Source organism: Cyprinodon tularosa, unplaced genomic scaffold, assembly GCF_016077235.1.
Source record: "Cyprinodon tularosa strain WSP-4 unplaced genomic scaffold, ASM1607723v1 ctg387, whole genome shotgun sequence".
Taxonomy (NCBI): Eukaryota; Metazoa; Chordata; class Actinopteri; order Cyprinodontiformes; family Cyprinodontidae; genus Cyprinodon; species Cyprinodon tularosa.
The window spans coordinates 307,442-325,447 of NW_024039104.1; the positions used below are offsets into that span (position 1 = coordinate 307,442).

Genomic DNA, 18,006 nt, shown 5'->3' on the forward strand with positions numbered 1-18,006 from the left:
TGCTTGGCAGAAATAGAAGAAAGCGAGGGAAGAGGGGAGAAGTAGTAGGATCGATGTATCAGAAAGGAGGGGAAGAAGAGAGGAGTTTTTTTGGTGGCCAAAAAGGCATTAAAGTTTGAATTGCAAGGAAGAATAACCATAAATTAGTGTTGATTTTTTTGTTTTAGACTCAGACTTAGTTTTTTCTCCAGTAGCATGCCTTTTTTCTGCCAAGAGTTCGCCGAACACATGGGATTTAACAAATGTATTCAAGGAGCATCAGGCCCCATGAACAACACACATTTTCACAAGCCAGAAACCCCAAGCGGTGTTTTGTCGGGAAGCCATTGTTTTGCTTGAACCACACAGAGACCTCATCGGCTCTCCGACCTCAGGCCCCTGGAAAAGGAGCAGCAGTGCCCTTAGTGAACCCGTGAAGTGTCACCCGCAGTGACTGCCAAGACTTGCTCTAATTCTACTGACCTATTGAGACAGAAAAATAGAGTAGAGAAGTGGAGGGTGGGATGGATGCTGGAAGAAGAGTGAAGGGATCGGATAAAGGTCCTCTGACTGAAATGCTCACCAGATCAGCAAAGTGAACCCTCGGAAACGTGAGCTAATTCACTATTTAATCCTTTTAGCTAACCCCCCCCCCCCCCCCCCCCCCCCCATCTATGTCACTTCTGTCCACCTCAGCCCCCTTCCTCCATCTCTCTTTCTTTTTATCCCCCCCCCCCCCGCCTGTCTTTTAAACCTTCTTTTCCTAGTAGAGCGTCAGCAAAAGTTGCTGAGCAGAAGAAGAGGGTGTGCAGACCAGGGCTTCCATGATTTACTTTATGTGTGTGTTGCCTAAGTGGAAGGTGAAAATGTGAGGAGCGCTGACTGTGTAGGCTGCTTCCGTATCTATGAGAGCTTTTTTTTTCCTTGTGAAAAGCTGTGACAGCTGCTGCTAGATTTCCTGGGTTGTCAAAAGTCATCTTTGTTAAGTTCTCCCACTCAATGAATAGCAGTGGATAAAAAAAAAAAAAAAAGGCGTGTTCACACATCAAACTGTAGGTGGGCTTTGCTGCGAGTGGTTTCCAAAAAGAAGAAAAGGAAAATCTCATAACATTACTCCAGGGGCCTCTGAAAGGAAAAGAAAATCACACATTACTCCGGAGGCCCCTATTGTCTTATGCACTAAATCCAAGCATATCAAATGCCTACAGATCCCCTCCTTCTTGCTTCTGAACTTATACGTGAGAGCCTGCACAGGCAGATACAAATTGACTCCCATGCTGCGAGGTTGCTGGAACATAAATTGAAATGGGAGGCATTGTTGTCAGTGAGTAATATACTTAGCATTATTCATAAAAAAAAAGAGAAGAAAAAAAGAATAAAGGGTTCTGGCTGCTGTTGAAAAAAAATTATTTGAATGACAGTGGAGTTACATATGGGCTAATGTGGATTTTTTATCTGCTGCAAGTGTCAGGAATATATATCCTCAGGGTTGTATCCACATTGGATATCATTGTACTGATACCAACAAAACAAATGACAGGCGTAATAATGTATTACAATCAGATTAGTAGGCAGTTGCTGAGTATTACAATGCTTTTTTTATTAATAGAGCTTTTGGTCTGAATAAATCATGCTGTTGACAGTTTTCTTGTTTCTTTAGTCAACTTTTTTGCTCATGAACATCAAATTTAAACAGAACAATGAAACATTACGTAAAAAACAATTAAATAAAGATCTGCTATGAACAATGAAGATAAAAACAGACTGGCAGCAGCATACAGTCTTGTGATTTTAATACCACAGTATCTGACATTTAAGTTTATTTCTATTACTAGCATTTTTGTTGTTGAAATAGCGTATTATTTCCTAAAAGAAAGTATCAAATTTTACTTAAAAAAGGACAAATTACAACATATATAAATACAGAAATCCAAAAACTTTTGAATAGAATTGACTGCTCAATATTCTCATTAATTGTTATGTGTCCAAAAACTTAAAAAGTTAATCTGATTACTAACTGGGGTTTATTTTAATGCTCCCTTTTACATGATTAGTGGTTATGCATTTTATTGAAGTTAAAATTAAAGGTTGTGTCTAGCTTAACAAACTTGTCATATTAAACTACATTGATTTCTATAACTGTGATTTTTTTTTTTTACTAATCTTTGAAAGTGTTTGTTAGCATTGATCATTCTGCCAAATAGGTCATGCCTTTTATAGGCACTGTAATCGACAATATCCCCTCTATTTTAAAAACTGATTTCCCATTAAAACATATATTCTATAGCCTATTTTTTCTCGTGTCTCTAAAGTTTTTTCAAAATAAATCACAATCAGCAGAACCTAATCAAGCAATGTAATTTATGATTTTTTTTCATTTTAGTAAAATAAAACACAAATATAATTAAAAACATTTGCTAGTATTCATCTGATATTGCAGCTGTTTAAATTTAACACAATTTAAATAATTTGGAATTTTACGAATTATTTGTATTGTTCTATTTGTTCTATTGTTCTATTTAAAGGTTTCCTTGGCCTGTTTTCTCTTAAGGCAATTTCTAAACTATATAGTGTAAAAATGGCTGGCCGATGGACAAATAGGATTTGTTTTTGATAAAATAAATAAAATACATTATCCAATTTTAAAAATGAAAATAAAATGTAAAACAAACAAACAAAAAAAAACACCTTAATTGTATGTAACACTCAAATTATGAAGTGAGTACTAGTCAAAAAACAGCAAAAGCTGTTTAAAAAAAAAAATGTTGGCCTCGACATCTCCATCTTGACTAACTACAGCCTTTTTTTCCTTTCTTTTATTTTGGCGCTGTCATAGGACTCAGCAGTAAATTACACTGCAACTCAGCAACAACTCCTTGACTTTTATTCAGGCTTGGGTCTAATTGTAATTCAGGGGACCAGAGATTTTGTGTCACTGAATGCTTCATTTGCAGTTTGCAGTTTGCATGAACCCAGGAGACATTAACTCAGCCCCCTTCTCCATTCATTACAATGCTATTAGTCTCTGTGAATTGATCAATATATCATGTATAGAACATCTTGAACGTGGACGTCTGGCTCCTTTGTGAGCCCAGAGATAATGGTTTCACCATTCAAGCTGGCTTGTAGGAACATGGAGATAAAGCAAGGCATAGAAGAGTTATACCGCTTAGAGCTATGGAGAGGGAGCTATCTCATCCAGATTATAAGTGGGTGAACTTAAAATGCATAAAAAGGACAGTTTATTGTGAGGGAAAGAACAGCTCTGGAGGAGGATGTAAAGATCTGAGACTCAAACTGGCACCTTTCATTCTCCTCAGGCATTCAGGAGGAAAGAAATTCATCCATTCTACTTTCCACAGCCTGATTGAGCTGTGCGCTCTGTGATGCAATGCCAGTACCAAAAAAAAAAAGAGCTAAAAAAAACTATTGCTGAAATTCAAACTTGTTTAAATCGTGTTTCATTTCTATCTATTCACATATAATAGATAAGAAAAAAAAATGTGTTTACATTATATCACTTTTTCTAGAACATCACATGTAGTTCACACACGTACATAAAAAATGAATGAAAGAAAATTATAATAATAAAACAAACTTGCATAATCATTGCTCTATATACCTTAGAAATACAATATATATATTAGAAATACAAAAAACCTAAAAGGCTCTAATTTGTTGTTACAATTTGAATAATGTTCTGCCATGTTCAGAATCGTGGATGCACAAAAACAGTTGCAGCACACACAAACCCCAACTAAAACACAGTCTGGTCAATTTTTGGTGCAAAACTACAGCTTTTCAGAAAAAAAGGAAACAAAAAAAAACAAAAAAAAAAAACAAACATCTAACTGACTATAAAACATTTTGGCAGCAATAAGATGTTTGTGCACTGTTTATTTTTCACAGAACTTGGGTAACTTGCTGTAACTGATGAGAGCATACATTTTGCCTCCTGATATCCAGAGGGAGAAATGTTGCGCCATCACTTTGTCATCATAAGCTTAAAAGCAGTTATATTCTAAAGGAGGATGGGAATCGAAAGCACACCAGCAAGTCCACCTCTGTATATTTTTAAAATGGTTTTGAAGTGGTCTTGTCAAAATGTTTGCTTAAAGACCTTATCTTCATCATCTAGTTCAACGCTTTGTATTTTGTAAGCCTGACCACTGTTAGTTATATCTTTAGGCTCCAGTTCTGTTCTTTTTGATTTTATAGACAAACAAAGAAAAAAAGAGAAATATCTCCAATTAGCCTTCAGTTAGTTTTTTTCTGTAGTGTTAGAACTTTGTAAGGAAACATTATATCTTGTCCAGAAACAGAAGCACCCTTTTAATGTTTCTCTGTCTCTTTGGGCCTCCTACTTTGTTAGTCCTTGGAGAATTGATTTTTCGGAGCATGCGGGAACAAATCAAAGAGCATAATGATTGGGTTGCAGAGAAAAAAAAGGTATACATGGCGTTGTAATCAATTCGACTATTAACAAAGAATGTTTTTACTCCTGCTACAAGTGTTTCGTTTTTTGCTTTTTACAATAATCTGTAATTAGTCAAAAACACAAAGTGGAGTAATGACAATATTGTTGTACACATGGTATTTGTAAAAATACTTAAAACTTGGGAAGATAATGTGAGAACAAAGTGTTTTGTTTTTTTTCCCTCTAGGCAGTTGTGCAGTGAGTTATCATAATCCTACAATCACCTGTAAAGCAGAGATCAGCAACACTGCATTTGTGAGACAGCAGATTTATTGAAAAAACAGAATTTTATTATTCTGAAGAGAAAAAAATTCACAACGTTGAAGATTGTCACTGGCTTAAATATACATAGTACTAGTAATCGCCACAGTTTGTGCTGCTAACAACAGTCTAATAGCAGTCTGTGTGTATTTCTAGACATCTCACACCCTGAGGTATTTGGGTTTTAATAATTTCCATTGAAATATTGGTCTTGCATTATTCAGTTTATTTTTTCTTTATTGTTCATGAGGTGTGGTTCTATTTCTTCATACTTTGCGTTTGGTTTCTTGTTTTGTAACTTGGTTTATTTAGAAATACTGTAAGATCCTTATTAAGTTATACCCATGGTGGTTACTTTGTGTTTCTCGTTAGCTAAAGTTTTTTCTCATTCCAACTCTATGGCAGCCTTAATGAAACAGTACAAATGAAGCAGTACAGTAATGAAGCAGAATAAAAAAGTACAAAAAATTAAGTTTCCTTCAGAATTATGTCTTACATTTGTTTGCTTCAACATTCTTATCCTACTGAGTCCTACTAGCTAACTTTTTCTGCTTTTCTAGTAACGCTTTCAGCTCCACAAACCTCTACTCCTCTAGGCCTCTCCTTACTCTACACTGAACAACTTTTGTTTTCATTAATGCACCAACCACAAGCTGAAGCTGGTGCTTTAATCGCTCTAGATACCTACTTACTTTCTTCAAAGATAACTTGATAGAATTACTTTTCCCAAAAAGTAACTGTATTAGTGACTTAATGACCGCTAAATCAAAGTAACTACTTACAAGACAAATTAACTATGCAGTTACATCTTCTGATATAAAACCTTAATACATCAGGATGACTTTCTGTGTAATTGGATCTTTAAATACAGCTTAAAGCTAAATTATCAAATAAAGAATTCTTAATTTAAATTAATTAAGTATTTAATGAATTTATCAAAAGGATACAATATCCATATATATATATATATATATATATATATATATATATATATATATATATATATATATATATATATATATATATATATATATATATACATACATATATACATACATACATACATATATATTTATAAATACACTCACCGGCCACTTTATTAGGTACGCCTGTCCAACTGCTCGTTAACACTTAATTTCTAAGCAGCCAATCACATGGCGGCAACTCAGTGCATTTAGGCATGTAGACATCGTCAAGACAATCTCCTGCAGTTCAAACCAAGCATCAGTATAGGGAAGAAAGGTGATTTGAGTGGCTCTGAGTATTTCAGAAACTGCTGATCTACTGGGATTTTCACGCACAACCATCTCTAGGGTTTACAGAGAATGGTCCGAAAAAGAAAAAACATCCAGTGAGCGGCAGTTCTGTGGGCGGGAATGCCTTGTTGATGCCAGAGGTCAGAGGAGAATGGTCAGACTGGTTCGAGCTGATAGAAGGGCAACAGTGACTCAAATAACCACCCGTTACAACCAAGGTGGGCAGAAGAGCATCTCTGAACGCACAGTACGTCGAACTTTGAGGCAGATGGGCTACAGCAGCAGAAGACCACACCGGGTGCCACTCCTTTCAGCTAAGAACAGGAAACTGAGGCTACAATTTGCACAAGCTCATCGAAATTGGACAATAGAAGATTGGAAAAACGTTGCCTGGTCTGATGAGTCTCGATTTCTGCTGCGACATTCGGATGGTAGGGTAAGAATTTGGCGTCTACAACATGAAAGCATGGATCCATCCTGCCTTGTATCAAAGGTTCAGGCTGGTGGTGGTGGTGTCATGGTGTGGGGAATATTTTCTTGGCACTCTTTGGGCCCCTTGGTACCAATTGAGCATCGTTGCAATGCCACAGCCTACCTGAGTATTGTTGCTGACCATGTCCATCCCTTTATGACCACAATGTACCCAACTTCTGATAGCTACTTTCAGCAGGATAATGCGCTATGTCATAAAGCTGGAATCATCTCAGACTGGTTTCTTGAACATGACAATGAGTTCACTGTACTCAAATGGCCTCCACAGTCACCAGATCTCAATCCAAAAGAGCATCTTTGGGATGTGGTGGAACGGGAGATTCGCATCATGGAGGTGCAGCCGACAAATCTGCGGCAACTGTGTGATGCCATCATGTCAATATGGACCAAACTCCCTGAGGAATGCTTCCAGCACCTTGTTGAATCTATGCCACGAAAAATTGAGGCAGTTCTGAAGGCAAAAGGGGGTCCAACCCGTTACTAGCATGGGGTACCTAATAAAGTGGTCGGTGAGTGTATATATAAAACACTAATAGCTTTTACTTGCAGCACTGGCCACCAATAGTGTTGGGTCAGTCATGAATGTGTCGGACTAACCCAACACTACTGGGTCAATCATGATTGTCATAACTCTGCACTTTTTGGTTCTGTCTAGGTTTTCTTTTTGAGTTTTCCATTATACTTTGACTCATGTCTTTCTGAGTTTTCTAGTTTTCTAGTTCATTTCCCTTTTGTGTCATTCTTGTTGTATTTGGTTATGTATTTCTTGTTTACCCTCTGTTGCCCTCTTGTGTCGTCTCTGTTGGGATCTGGAGATCTGCCACCTTTCTCCAGCAGAGGGCGCCCTGGGTCTCCTGAGCTGAAGCCACCTGCACACCTGAGGCTGATCATCCCATCAGGAGACCAACTATATAAGCAGCAGCCTGACTTCCCTTCAGTGCCAGAGTGTTGAATAAGTCACGGTAGCCAACCTGAGCCAACCAGTCTGCCTGACTCTCTGACTCTCCTGAAACCTTGAACCTGATCCTGATCAGTTTTGTCCTCTCTGTTCTTCTAGGAAGATCCTGACTGTAAACTGGAGCTCTGGTGGAGCTCATGTTTGGAAACCAGCCTGCCTGCTCTGATAAGCCAAACCTGAAGATCTACCGTCTGCATCTGTCTGCCAGTTCTCAGGAGAGAACTTGGAGATCTACTCAAGGTCTTAACCTCACAAGTCTGAAGCCAAGCTGTGCTGCTGCTAAGCTCTCTGCTGAATCCTCAGTCTGGATCCAACCAGTACCCTCCCTCAGACGCTCAGCCTGAACCACTGAACAGTAAAACCCCGTGTGACCAGCCCCTGATCTGTTTCCTGCATCTGATCCCTGCCTGTGGTTTCTCAAATAAACTGTTAACTTTTTCCTCTGTCTCCTTGGTGTTCTACATTTGGGCTAGAATCTAGTACCAATCATGACAGTCTCCTTCTCCTAGCTCCCTTCTTGATTCCTCTGTCCACACCTGCTCCCAATCTGCTGATTAGTCTGGCCTTTGTTCAGTCTCCCATTTATACACCTCCTTTTTATTCAGTGTTTGCTGGTTCCTCATCTTTTCCTGGCCCCTCATGCGTGATTTCCCTGATATCTCCTAGATTTTGATATTCTGTATTTGTTATTTTTGGATTTTTGCTTCAGTTTCCAATTTTTGATTTATTAAAACTGCAAGAGACCACTTCAGCTTCCGTCTCTGCATTTGGGTCCTCCAAAACCTCCACCCATCCTGACAATGAATGAGTTGTTTAGTAATGAATGTGTTGCTGAAATGTTTGGAAGAATGAAATCACATCACTATCACTTACTGATCCATTACTTTCTCAGTTTAGTCAAAATCAGCATAAGTCGGCCGGTCGGGAACTGCTGTGTTCTACAACTCACACAATGACATGCGTTACTTCAAGCACTTAGCCTGGAATACCACCAAGCTGCCTCTAAAGGCTGAAGTTAGCTTTGTCAAGTTAACCTACTAAACAAAGAAAAAAGGCTGCTGAGGAGTGATTTACTGAAAATCATGCCAGATTACCGTCCCTAGTACTTTACAAATTATTGAATGATTTATTCTGGGCTGTAATAGTGATGGTTCACTAACTCACTCACAGTAAGGAGACAGCTGTGATTTGTTTGTGCTTTGACTTAGTCGCGCTGTAGACTGATGACATAGTATTCTTTCACCCACCGAGAAAATTCATCTGGCCAGCAAAAGCACAAACAGATTTCAAGAGGAGCAAAAGCAGGGGAAACTTGCAAAATTTTCACAGATTCCACATTCCGTGCGAACACACCTTCACAGTGCCTCCTACATCTATTGGGAATTGTTTTGTCCACTGCCACGACATCAACTGCTAGAACCCTCTGCCTAAGCAGAAACGCAATAAACGCTAATAAATACAATGCACCACAATGAACCACAAACTAGTTTTAATGGCGAAATACTGAAGCACACCTTACCTGAAGCATTTATGTAGGACTTTTGCAGCATCATGAAATATTAAGAAAACAGGCCTTTTTTATTTCAAGCCAGTAAAGTTATTTCAAGGCAGACACAAACACATCAATAAAAAAAGCCCCTAATTTCCACATGCAGAAAAGTAATACTAATAGACACAGTTATGTTGGCTGTGAGGGAAGCTGCATCCAATGTCTTTAACGTGAATGAATACATTATAAAACAAAAGAGGGGAAAAATAAATCATGTTTTCATTGTGTGCATTATCAGGCTTTGTCAAATTAATTTAAAGAATAGAATTCAACCTTATTGTTATTACATTGTCAAGTGCAAAGCAATAAAATTCACTCTCTGCATTTAACGCTTCCCCTTGGTGAGCAGTGACTGAACCCCAGTCGGCCTCAGTAGATGGCCGCTCACACTGAGCCTGGTTCTGCTGTAGGTTTCTTCCTGTTAAAAGGGAGTTTTTCCTCTCCACTGTCGCTACAAGCATGCTTAGTGTGAGGGATTGTATTTGAGTCAATGAGTCAATGCAATCAACTGGTTTTCCTTAGATACACTTTGAATCAATTTGACTGTATGATCTGGTTGAACTGTAAAGTGCCTTGAGATGACATGTGTTGTGAATTTGGCGCTATATAAATAAACTGAATTGAAAATTGAATTGAATTGACTGCCATTTTGCGGCGCCCAGGGAGCAGTGTTGGGGTTAAGGGTCTTGCTCAGGGAGCCAGAGTGCCGGCTGTGGGGTTCGAACTAGGTACTTGCACTTGCAACCTTCTGAGAGCAGAAGCATACTGCTCTAACCTGTAAGCCAACGCTCCTTAAATCCCCATAGGTGGCATCATGTTGAATGAGTGCATATGTTTTGACAAACTTATGAATGTAAAACCGTCTTTTTGGTGTGCCCCTCAAAAAGGGTTTCTGCATCTGACTTTTGCTATTGGCTCAGCCAAGGTTGTAACCTCACCAAAGAAAAACTGATGTCAGCAGCTTTACCCTTGGCAGCTGATCTTTACTGACTTGCTCAGTTTTGTGTCAAACAGTCAAATCACTGTTAAGCTACTGACAAAAAATAAAAAAAACAGAATATGTATTAAATTGGATGAAATGTATGTGTTTGTGGTCTAAACGTGCAAACTGGCATTTATCTCGAGTCAGTGGGTCACAAAACATGAAATGTAAATATTACTTGTATGGTTCAGATTTTTATTGATGGTGCTCATGAGAACCACCATATGTGGGAGGAGGATCCAACCACAGAATCTCTGAACTAGTGACCCAAACCAATACAGCAATTAAACAATTAAACACAATGGAACAACACTTGCCAAGAAGAATTGTTGAAATAAAGAAACAATCTGCCAAACACAAATTCTATTTGGCTTGTTTATTTATTTATTTTTTTATGTAATCTGTAACTTAATGTAACTTAATTACCCTCTACATCTGCTCACCAATACAATGACAGGTTACACTAAACTACATTTCCACCTTCCACTTCTTCGTTTTCCCCACTATTATCCATCCTCTATCATAAAGGGAGCTCACCTTGACAGGTCCTCCAGTAACCCTCTTCTAAGTGGATGATTAAAAAGAAATAGAGGGGTTTTACTGAAGGCCGGTATGCGTGGCCTCCCCAGAGTCCCCGCTTCGAGCTAGCCAAGCAGGGCAGGTTACATCTGTCCTCCAAACAAGCTCACCATCCTTTATTTATTTCTACTGAAATATTAATGTGTGTTATGAAAGGTTTAAAATAATGTGTCTGCCTTCTTTGCTTTGCACCAACACGCTGTTTTCTAATGCATGAATAATTCCTCAGTTGGTCACTGCTTGGACTCTGGGTCGCACACATTAGGTGGGGAGTATCCACTGTATCACATTCTTTCTGCCTGAGAGAAAACACCCTTCCCTTGTAATTTCCTACACTTATACAATCGACGATGACAGTAAATAATTGATGTATGAATTTAAGCCTGAAACTCCAACACAATATGACTTCATGTCAAGGGTTAGTCCCCAAAGATCTGATGCCTAATCATTATTCCAGTCCACAGTAGAAGCATTGTATTTTACTTTCCTACCTTTTATTTCTTTCTCTATGGTTGCCGTCGGCTTGTTTCAATATAACCTTTCTTTCAAGAAGGAAAAAGACAATGGCGATGGTGAGTTCTTGACTGGCTGCTGCTGGTGATTTGTCCCAATTTTTATTTGGAATATGTTGTGGGTTTTTTTTGTTGTTTTTTTTATATAAATGGGGTTTTCCACTCTGACAGGGAATTGCCTTTGATTGTGCAGTTAAAGGAATTTCACAGCCACTTTTCTTTTATCTCTTTATCTCTGTTAGTAGGTACAACTATATTAAATTTGATTTATTAGCTAGATAAGAGAGGAACTGGGGGGATGAAGGGTGAATGAGGAGGAATAGTGATTTTTCTCTTTATGCTTTAATTAACACATCGTAGCATGTAAGGCTGCTTATTGTGCTGCACAGTTTCAACACATCTCCAGTGGTAATACAGTTTGACATTAGTAGCACAAGAGTCATCCAACAATGTTGTCGCTTCAAGTTTAGTCATTAAGAAGGTTTCACAATTACTGATATGTGGTTTAATACACAAAACTTTATTTGCAACATTAGAAACATATAATATACATGAAGCTGTTAGTTACAAATCATTCAGTTTCCATATGCTAAAAATGAGTATTGTTCTAAATACAAAAAGGATGTTTTCTTTAGAAAATAAATGATATTTTTGATCATATCAAAATGTCTCTTTATTTATAAATCCCCATATATTTAGAACCCTGGGGAAGGGGTATATTTGTTCTTTGCTATTCCCATTTTTAAATATTTTTACTGTTATTTTATTAAAACTTTGCTTGGGTGTTCAGAAAACACATTTAAAAATATGTCACATAAACTTTTTAGATTTATGAGCCTGTTTGTATTTTACACTGACCTGTAAAACAAAATACCACACCGGAAACAGCTGTTTTTTTGCTCCTGGAGTGAATACAACCTAAAACTTTATCCTCAAGCCTTAAATTTCAACTCCTTAAATCTTTTTTTTTTGGTTTTTTTTTTTTTGTTTACAGCTCTTATAGAGGGATTACAGCTGTTGTGTCTTATATTGTCTATTAAGGCTGATCTGTGGTTCTAATATTTAAACCACAGAATTATTATTATTTCTTATTTTCTTATAGGTTCATGCTTTTTCAGTTCAATTTATAATTTCTATGATCTGATTAATTTTGTAAATATTTATATAAAAATATAATTTTCTGTTTCTTACTGTTTTGCACAGATATCTTTGATGAGTTAAAGGAGCATAGCTAAAGTTCAAGAGTTTTTTGTAGAAGCCTGCTCCCTCTAGTGACAAGTTAAAATGTTGGCTACACACGGAAGAAAAGAAAAGGCACCTGCACAGGTATTTAGTTCCATAATTTTTGTTATAATAATCTTGCTACTGCATTTGAGCTTTTTAGCAAAAAGAGGGGTAACTGTGGGTCACTTTTTATTTGCAGGTAGATTTGAGCTCCAACTATTTGTTAAAAGCTTCTCCACTCATAGATGGGACTTCAGCTTGTTGCTCTTTGTTATACTGGACAAAAAATGTATTCTCTCACTCTTGTTGTCCTGTGATGGGGGTGTGAGGTGGACCTGCAGCTAGTTTTTCTATGATGCATACTTGAAAAACAGGCTCTTGTGTCATCGGTGGCGGAGACTCTATAAAGGTTTCTTGGAGAACAAGAGCATGCAGCACGTCACACCACGTGCAACCCAGAGATTAGGATCAAAATCACTCTGTTATAAAATGACTAATGGAGCCTACACAGGCAAATTAAGTAAAGCCACAAAAGCCACAAAACTTCATGATGGAGGCAATGCTTAAAGCCACAGCTGTAGCTGTTAGCAAATCTATGGAAACACAATTCATTCAACGTTAAGGAGCAATAGACATAGTGAAGTAGAGTGGAGTTAAGCAGCACTTGTCAATGAAAGCAGCATAGTTGCATTAACAAATATCTACAACCATGTGTTCTCCGTAGTTATTATAAGTTTAGATTGCCTCTGAGTAGAGCCCATTTGAGGCTGCCGATGGCAGCAAAAATAAAGACCTGGCTGACCTCAGTGGCAATGCATAGGGCTTAGTAGCCGGCAGTGTAGATGGCAAAAACCTTGTGACCACTGCAGCAAGTTTGCCAAGACCTTATGGGTGGAGTTAAGCAAAGGAGATTTGAAAGTCCACTGTGAAATCTAGAAGGAAGGCTTAGCCTTTGTAAACCTATATGGTCAACAATATGGGTGAAGCCAGCAGCATCAGCTATCGCTATGGCATCATGTGGCAGTCCTGGAGGCTGAACTTGATTTTCAAAGAAAAGAAAGGGTAGTTTTACAGCCTTGCAGTAAAACTCAGAACTTTACCTCGAGTTATAGGTCTCAAAGATTGGTGTCAAGGAGGAGCGCTAGTTACTTGGAATCATAGCAGAGCCAAGTAATCTTGGAGACAAGTTCTAGCTTAGAGACCTTTAAAGTTCATTGGAGCCTTGGGAGAGGAGGTGAGGCCTAGATTACCCTCATTAGCAGTCTGAAAGTGGAGGTTTTGGTTTGTTCACCTGAACACACAGGTTTGAGAATTTCTGGGCTGATACAGGGCATGTGTCTAACAGAGCACTCAGAGTGGAGAACGCTGGAATATGGACACCATGCAGTGCCGGGGAGGTGTGAGGTGGATTCGTGGGTGCATCTATCGGATGTAGGCACAAAGGCACTGGTTAACTTTTAGTTTCTCTGTATCTTAAACTTAATGACAATCTTAAACATTTACTTTAGCTACTGTTTAGCTAGATATGTGATATATGTCTGATAAATGTTTGTGAAAAAGTTTGTTGATTTTCAAGCTATTTAACCTATTTAATCAGCTCTAACTCTATTTAACGAGCTTATAATGGCTGTTGGGAATCAGTTCTTTTGTAATGCCAAAGAGGGCCTTACCCGGTTGTCTATTTTTGCTGGGCTAATAAAATGGCTTAAACTTTGCTAATGTTAACGAAAATGAAAAAAATGGAAATACTAACCCAAACCACAAGTTGAAATTATCCGTCACAAAACCGTCCAACCACACATTTTACTTTTACTATTAGACTCCTTTAAGGAATATGTATAGTATATTTTATTTACAACTATCATATATGCTTCTATTATCCTGTTTAAAAAACCCAAATATGATTAAACAAGCTGTTTACACAAGGAGGACACACTTGAAAGCTCAATATCTATTAAGGTTTTTTAGATTATACTTTAATTCTGGATCATTTTATGAGGATAAATTAACCCTTATCTCATTAACTGTTGCAGATTTACATACCTGGTTGTGGTGATGATTACATGTACAGTATACAAGAGGGGTGCAGGCTGTGGTGATGTTTCATGGAGAAATAGGGAGGCTAAACCTCCTTTTATTTTCGTAAAATTATTGGTAAAACATGTAATTTAGATTTCATATATATAGTTAATTAAATTGTATTAATGTGCGCTAAAATGTGGCTAAAGTATGTTACACATTAATCAACTGTTGAGCCCACTGACCTCCCATCCGTTTTGGAGCAGCTTTAGTCAGTTTTCACGAAAGTCAGTTTTTCAATCAGTCGATGTCAATGGCCGTTTCTCAGTATGTGTACACGTGCTCCTGTGCTCGTGAAACAACATCAGCCTCAGCGCTAGTATGGTTCCAATTCACAAGAACATTTGGCCGAGAACAGACAAAGTCCTCGGATGTTATTCTCGCTTTTTTAACGAGCATGAATCAGAGCAGACTTGTCCGTTCAGGCTGAAAGCTGTCCCAGCATGCACATCGTCAGCAACAGCTGCCAGTGGGGTACTCATACAGGTCAGAGTATTAAGCTAAAAGTTCCCTTTTCTGTTGCCGTTGTCGTATAAAAGTATGTTTTAAGATTATTTTAACATTATACTTTTAAGCTTCACTTTAAGGCCCATTTACCAATTTAGTGTGTAATTAAGTTCCAATGTTAAGAGGACCGTAGCATCCAGTGGACCTACGAGGCTAACTCCAGTCAACATTAGCCTGTCTGCAGCAGCCCTCACTCGGGAGTGTGTGAAGTAACGCTGACTCTGATGGTGATTTCTTTGTTTAATTTTGTTCATTTGAATTGTGTTTATCTGCCTGTGTTAATCATTATGCATCCTACTAGATGAATAAAATAAGAATGTATTATTATGTCAAGAACATTAATAACATGAGGTGATTGCAGCTCTAAGTGGGGCAGTGGGGAGCACTGCTAACTGCAGCAAGAAGGTTCTGGGTTCGATTACCGGCCCGGGGTTTTTCTGCAAGGGGTTTGCATGTTCTTCCTTGGCATGCTTGGGTTCTCTCTGGGTACTCCAGCTTCCTCCCACAGTCAAAAAACACAAGTGTTAGGTTAAATGGCTTCTCTAAATTCTCCTTAGGTGTGAGGGTGTGTGAATAGTTGTGTCTCTGTGTTGCCCTGTGATTGAGTATGTTTCTTTTTCCAAACCAGATTTATTCTGCATTTCCAATTGAACCAACTGACCTTAATACACATTGTGATGCATCTTTAGTAAAAATAAAAGATCTATCACAATGACCTCATTTAGACATATACATTTCTATGTCTGTTCTTTATATATATATATATACTTTTTTTGTGGGTGATAATTAAAAAAACATGTATTATTTTAATATGAGTATGTCATATCCCAAAGCCTTAGGGGACTTCTCCCAACATTTATCATAAACAGAAATGACCCCAGGATCTGGCCTGACCTCTGCAAAGCTGTTGGATCAATTGCATCTTTGCTTCAGCCCCCCATCCCTCCTTTCTGCTGCACTGGTTTAGGAAACATGCTTGGGGCTACACAGACGTCCTGACCGCCCGGTTCTCTTTAAATTGAGCTACAGTGTATGTGTGTGTATAACTGCTCAATTGAACATATGTGTGTCTGGATACCCAAGTGTACCCTTGACCACCTTGCACTGTAATCACCACACACATCTGCCACCTGCCTTCTCCCACCCCCCTACACCCTCCAACGCTATTACTTGTATGATCTCAACAGTGGATCCTAATGTCTCCAGCCATGATTAATCTGATAAATAATAAATATATCAATCTAGCCTTCCGACAAGGACTAATTCTTACCAGCAGGAAGGCACCAGCCCCCTTAAACTGCTTGCTGCAACTGCCAAATTAATTATTTAGTGATTAATTCTTTAGGAGATGGGAAAGTTTTCATTAATACTGTCTAGGCATATGTCTTTAGATGTTTGATCTATGTCAGAAAATGTTACCCTTGCTGCCTCTTTGGGAATTTATGTGTACACACTGAAAAATACACATGTAAAACACATAGAAATATGCACTGTTTACACACATTCTGCCTATCACACACATCCGGGGTTAAAAAAGAGTTTCTTTAGTTCTTATGAACGAAGCCAGAGGCTACTGTCACTGAGATCAAATGCTGAATATCTCACAATAAATTACAGCTGGAAATCTGATGCCCTTATCTTTGAACCTTGAACATGTCAGCTTTGGATAACACCCACCCACATGCCAACCCCTTTATATGTGCATGTGCACATTTAAGAGAGCTTCTGACCCTATCTACTAATGGAAACCTCCAAGGCACCCGAGTTGCTATTCATTTTTAATGAAACCAAATTGTCATTTCGCTGTGCTGTTTGCTCTTCAAACAAAAAACATATTGCTGGATGTTCAAACACAAATGTAGTAATTATTAGAATGACAGATTGTGAACTGAAGAAAGAAAAAAAAGAATTGTAGAATATAAATCATTTTGATAATTTGTCGTGTATTTCAAATATAGGGCAGTAGTGTTTTATTTGTTTAATATAATATCAAGTGATTCAGAAACACAGAAAATACCTCACTGGTACAATTAGTTGTAGCTGACCTATTCTTTATTTCATAAGCTATTTAACTGAATGCAATTTAACATATTGGGCATACTTGTGAAGTGGATGCTAAGTGATGTTTAATATTTGATAATGTTTATAAGAGAAATAAGAGTAGTGTGGATTTTTTCTCTACCTTTTTCGACTGAAGAAATACCTCTGAGTATTTCAGCATCCATATCCACCAGCTTTCCAAAACGGCAAACATTTTTTTATTTTATTTTTTTACAAATTCCTCCCACATGCTTCAGCATATTGTATGGACTATATACACATTTTAAAATCCTTACCATACAGTATATTTCTTGTTGCATGTAGTACTTTTACTTGGTCATTCTAACAGATGAATGGTCATAGACTGTATTTTTCACATTGTAGCTCTGCCTTCATGTTTTCAGTGTAAACGTAAATGTGTAGACGTATTTAGCAATGTTTCCACAATTAAACAAGCTACTTTCTTATATAAAACAACACTAAATTTAGTTTGTAGCTTCTTACAAGTTTCATGGATTTCTCTACATTTAGAATCATACATCGTTCTGCTAAAGTAAAGTTTATCATTTCACTTTGTACCACAGCAATTCATACTTAATATGATATAACCACTCATTGATAATATATTTTTTTCAAATTAGATAAGCATACTTCTGCTGTCATCAAGGTGATTGTTGCTAGCTTCTTTTTCCATCACACATAGTTGTTTTTATAAAATTGTTACTTTTGATTCAACTGGAATACCTTTTTTTCACGCAACTGCTGTTTCCAATGAATTTTTTGCAAACTCCAAAAATAATTTGTAATGGCTCTCTAACTTTGCAATATTTACTTTTCCAAAGTCCTGCTTTAAATTGTGGTCTCTATGTGTAAGAGTAAATTGAAATAATTTGCAGCTTTTAGACCTCTCCATTTAGAAATAGCAGTTTCTGCATATTGCACCACTTTTAATATTGAAAATTATCCTGGTAGAAAAAATTAAGTTAGTCAATAAACCTCTTAAAAAGATCTGGATAGTATTAAAAAGTTTGCTGTAGAACGTATGTATTTTTTTAAGGTTGTATTTGGATTTTGCTATACCTTTCAACTCATGTCTTATGTTATTGATTTC

General features: G+C 37.6%; 1 long non-coding RNA gene across 1 annotated transcript; it reads left to right on the plus strand.

Moving 5' to 3' along the window:
• The first annotated feature begins 488 nt into the window (after positions 1 to 488).
• Positions 489 to 8,012, plus strand: LOC119791324. Its single transcript, XR_005281840.1, has 3 exons — positions 489 to 590; positions 7,281 to 7,427; positions 7,523 to 8,012. It is a non-coding gene; the product is annotated as an uncharacterized LOC119791324 (long non-coding RNA).
• The last annotated feature ends 9,994 nt before the right edge of the window (positions 8,013 to 18,006 follow it).